The sequence below is a fragment of the Aplysia californica genome, unplaced genomic scaffold (assembly GCF_000002075.1).
Source record: "Aplysia californica isolate F4 #8 unplaced genomic scaffold, AplCal3.0 scaffold00300, whole genome shotgun sequence".
Lineage (NCBI taxonomy): Eukaryota > Metazoa > Mollusca > Gastropoda > Aplysiida > Aplysiidae > Aplysia > Aplysia californica.
Genome location: NW_004797570.1, coordinates 649356 through 654694, shown reverse-complemented (window position 1 = coordinate 654694; position 5339 = coordinate 649356).

Genomic DNA, 5339 nt, shown 5'->3' with positions numbered 1-5339 from the left:
TAGATTCGTCGTCGTCTACATTTTCTTTGGATGGACCTGCTCATGGGTGAGTTTACCACAGGACTGTAACAGCTTGCTCACTTTCGTCTGTCAGCGTTAAAAAGATTCTAGCTCATTTATTAATTTGCTAATGTGCATGTAACTTTGCATGGCTCTCCTGTGGGCCAGAGGCCAAACAAAAATGTTTAAAGACAGAAAGTCTTGATCCAGTAATAAATAAGAGTTTCTTAATTTGAGCCCTATATTTAACACCACTCTTTTAGGTGCATGTACAGGTTCACTGCAATACATGATTTACAGTGACCTGGCCTTCAAATTGCTCTCGTTCCCATTTTGAGACAACGACACCACCTTTCTCCCACATTTCAGCGTAATCACGCATGTCTCGCCCCCCCCCCCCCCCCCCCTCCCAATGCCTGTTTTCCACGCACAGAGGAAATTGAAAACGCTATAATGAAGATACTGCTGCCATGTTGGAGGATTTCTTTGCCTTGGGTCTTGAAGCTGAGTGATGGGGAAGATGAAGGGATAATAGCATTGAAGAGGAGAGTGTTTCTGTGGACGTCCCCTCATTTTCAACTTCTTAGTCTCTTTCAGCAAGCTGAGGCAGATTACGGGGCAGAGAGTGGCAAGCCTGGGCAAACTGTAATGCCGCCAGTTGTTTAATTGATTGTTTTTGTTTGTTTCAGAAACAATGTCTCGGCAGAAAGACCGAGAAACTCGATGAAGATTTTCCCCACATGGGAATTGAACATAGGTCTTCTGCATCTACTGTACCATAAACAGAAAGTAGAAGCTCCAAGTATAGAGCCCATTTTCGAAATTACAATGTACCTACTTGTGCCACGTGTTGAGTTGAGCACTCGTACTGACAAAAAAAGAGTTCATTCGTCGTAGTATAGAAAGAAGTTATACTGGTTAGAATAACCATAGTTTCATAATCAGTATTTTTAATCCTCGCTGTATGCTCACTGAATTAGTCAATGGTAAACTACAAATTTCACAATGGACGGACTCGCCCGGTGATTGGAGGGCGTCACTTGAAAAATCATACATCTTTTCTTTTCCCCTTCCGATATTTCTGTATGGCTTTCCTACTTTTTGCCCCTTCTCAACATGACTGGGGTTTTTTATGTCGATATGCTTCTCTTTACTCAAACGCAAACCAACACTCACGGGGTCAGTGTTTGGGCTTGTGGAGAGACAGCAGTTCTCACATCGTGAGCAGTATTTGATCGTGAGAGCGGGGGAGCACCGGTAAGAGAGTGTGAGCCGAGCGCAGATAGGTCTGGGTTTATCTCCGAGCATGGGGATAGGTTTGAGTTTCTCTCTCCTGGCTCTGTCTCCATCACCACCGCCCTATGATGGACGACCGCCATTACAGCCTCGTCAACGTCTGTCCCGCCACATTCATCCTTCATCCTTCCTTCATTCATCCTTCATCTTCGTACAAACGACAACTCAGCCAAGGCCGGCCGACGATACAGACAGGGGGAACCATCCAAGACTTTTTTCCTTCTTTGTTTTATCCTTTTCTTTCCTTTTTTTCTTTTCCCTTTGAGCCTCATGTAAAATTGAACAGTGCACAAAAAAGTTAAAGATGTCTCTTGTGAAGAGAGTGAGAGAGCGCTTGCCACTAGATCACAGAGACAGGTCGGGGCTGAGAGATGGGCTCATGGGCTGTGCAGAACTTTGAAGATGATCTCTGCCTCTCTCCTGTCTCAGGACTGCCCGGGCAATGGGAAATAGATGAGGGTCGGAGCTGACGGAAACTGCTTTTGCCACGGGAATCTGTGACGGGGAGGTCACGTGACTCGTAGACGGGGGGAAACAGGTCAAACGCGTTCTTAGACAAATGTTTGCGTAATAAATAGAAAAATAACATGAATGCATTTTTATTTGTTGTTTTTTGTGTGTTTTAGCTTTTTTTTTGGGGGGGGGGGGGGGGTTGTGGGTTTTTTTGGTAAGTGTTTTACGACACTCGCAACTGCATAATGCCATATGAGCGCGCATGACACATTAAACATTTTGAGTTTGGTAGGAATTAATTTTGAATTTTTCTCGGGTGGCGGCTGAAGCCTACCTACTATCGATTTTGGACCGCCAAGAGACCTACTATCGATTTTGGACAACCAAGGGATATTTAACGTGCCCAACTTGCGCACGGGACCTCCGAAATTTTTCGCCCTTATCCGAGATCTAGGTGCTAGATCTTTCCCACCCTAAGATCAGAGGTGGGGGTAAAAGACAACAATAAGAGGGAGCCAAGGAGTAGCAGTAGAAAGGCTGCAGAAAGAGTTGGGGGCCCAATTGGGGCAGAAAGTGGAGACTGGAGACGTAAGCAGGCGACAGAACATGGTTAGGGAGCAGAAAAGGAGGTGAAAGGAGAAAATGTTAGAGGAGAAAATGTTCCCTGGCTGTCCGGTTTCGAACCCAGGACCTTTTGAATGAGAGGCGAACATTGTAACCTCTAAACCAAGATCTTGAGCACCCCCCGTAAAGGAATATATATACAGAAATGAAATTACAACAAAAAATATTTTTTTTTAATGGGTGAATTTTTTAAATGGCTGCAACTAATTTACGTTGTCATTGGCACAAATCATTGAGGAGGCAAGATTTGACCAGATGGTTAGGTTTGTCGGCGGAGCGCGTAGTACCTAGGGCTCACTGCCAATGATATTTATCGGATTGAGTTGGGCCAGTCAGATTTTCTTTCATGGATAGGGCAAAACGTTACTATTTTGGCACATTACGACCGATCGACTTGCGACTCTGAGCGATTCCCGTGAGGGAAGATTTTTCTTAACCTAGAGATTAAGGTGTTGGCCTGTCATTCAAAGGTCCCGGGTTCGAGTCCCGGTAGTGACCGAAAAATGTTCTTCTCTAAAATTGTCTCCTTTCACCTCCTTTCCTGCTCTCTTGCAATGTTCTGTCGTCTGCTTTCGTGTACTCTTTCTGCCCGCACCCTCTCATCTCCTTTGCCCCCTCCTCTGGGCTCCAGACTCTTTCTGCAGCCTTTCTACTGCTACTCCTTGGCTCCTTCTTATACTGCTGTCTTTCAGCCACACCCCTGATCTTCTGTTAGGAAAGATCTACACCTAGCATTCTCGGACAAGGACGAAAAATCTCGGAGGGCCCGTGTGCAAGTTGCGCACGTCAAAGATCCCTTGGTGGTCTAAAATCGATAAGAGTAGGCTTCGGCCGCAACCCGGGCAAAATTCCAAATTCCCTTGCCACTGAAAAAGTTTAAAGTGTCCCTCGCGCTCATATGAACTTTATGCGGTTGTAAGTGCGTAAAACATTTACCCAAAAAATAAAAAGACCTACATGTAATCCATTCTCTAGAATAGGCGACAGCGGAGTTCGTTTGAACCGAACTATGCAGGATCGCCGGATATTTTTCGGTTTATCCAGGATTTTTGGTTTGGAGAGGTTGCTCAAATAGAAGTGAAAATCATCGCGATTTTTCCTTTTCCGTTTATCGCTGTTTTCGGACTAGATTTTTACGTGTTTTCGGTTTAAGCGGACTCCTTTTGGTGTCAATGGCACTGTAGTATAAATAGTAAATGTCACCATCAGCATATTGAGGACGTGTGTGTGTGTGTGTGTGTGTGTGTGTGTGTGTGTGTGTGTGTGTGTGTGTGTGTGTGTGTGTGTGTGTGTGTGTGCATAGAAACCGTTTTTAATGTTAGTAGCAAAGTGGCCCACCAACTACAGACCGACACGACCACATCTTCCCCAGTTGTCCTCCTTGGGCGCTCGGAAGTAGTTCATCAGAAAGAGCGCGTAAAAAATGAGGATCAGACAGGGAAAAGAAACAAGACGTTCCAGGGGGAGATAAGCCAGGTGAACGGAAGTGAGACGGGGGACAGGTGATCTCCCCTGATTGACAGCGCGTCTGTGACGGGACAGCAGGCTGTGCGAGATGTCGGGGCAGGGTTGTGTGTGTGTGTGTGTGTGTGTGTGTGTGTGTGTGTGTGTGTACGTGCGTGCCTGTGAGTGTGTGTGCTTGTGAGTGTTTGTGAGTATGTGAGTGTGTGTATATGTGCGCGCTTGTGTATGTGTGTGCGCGCTTGTGTGTGTGTGTGTGTGTGTGTGTGTGTGTGTGTGTGTGTGTGTGTGTGTGTGTGTGTGTGTGTGTGTGTGTGTTTGCGCTAGATTTAGCGCGAATTTACGTAAATATGATGAGAGAAAATAAAACCAACACAGGAACGAAAGCCGAAATATCTGGAGGCCAACTTGAACTTGCGCCAGTTGTAAGGCAAACAATCCGGGAGAGAGGGAGAAGTGTTCGCCCACAAAAGAAGCACAATGCACGCACTCGCTTTAGAATTTTTTTTAATTTATTCCGATTATTGTACTTAATTTTCACTCCTCTTGACACAATTTAGATCATTTTTGCTTTTTTTTAAAATCCTGCCTGTTGGGGCCAATCCAGTAGTAGAAAGACGGAGACTCAATTATTGTTTTTTTCTTACTGGGGTCTTAAACTTAAAGTAACATCTTTTGCAAACAATAGCGAAACGCCTTGACATTACACTAAAGAAGCCAGTTTATGTTTGAGGAAGGAGGAAAGAAGAACTTTCCTACAAGAGTGCCGTGGTTGTTATGGAAAGAATTTGACACTCTTTCAACTCAGTAAAGCCACAAGAGGTAGGACTTGTGACCAAACATTCATATCTGAAGCAGCAGAAACGAGGGAGTGAAGTACCATGAAAACACCTCAAACAATCCAACAAACAGTCCCTTAGAGATCTGAACTCAAATCAACTTCATCAGTCCAGCATTAACCGTTCAGTTAATTCCTGTCATCACACTACATGTAGCTGTGTTCATTCATCCCTTGGTGACCTTCTCCTTGCCACAATTGGACTCCATCTTTCCTGGTCTCTGTTTTGATGAATTACTTCATATTGTTGTAGACCACTGTCAGATTTTACGTTTTTAATGCAAGATGGTGCACTTTCATAGTTCATAGCGGTAGAAAAGTGTTGGAAAAAATGCTAAAATGCTCAACTGTGGGAAACAATAAGCCAAAGACCAGTAAAGGAAGACATACAGGTGAAGAAATGGAAAAGGATTGGGCACACCCTGAGGAGACCCCTGACAAGCATCATCAGACAGGCTTTGACGTGGAATCCACAAGGAAAATATAAGAGTAAGAAAGGAAGACCAAGGATGACATGGAGGAGAGCGGTACAAGCGGAAATGGAAAAGGCAGGACATCATGGAAACAGCTAGAAAAGGATACACAGGACAGGCCAGGCCTATGCTCCACTGCTCCACTGGGAGTTAAAAAGGCAAGAGAGAGAGAGAGAGAGAGAGAGAGAGAGAGA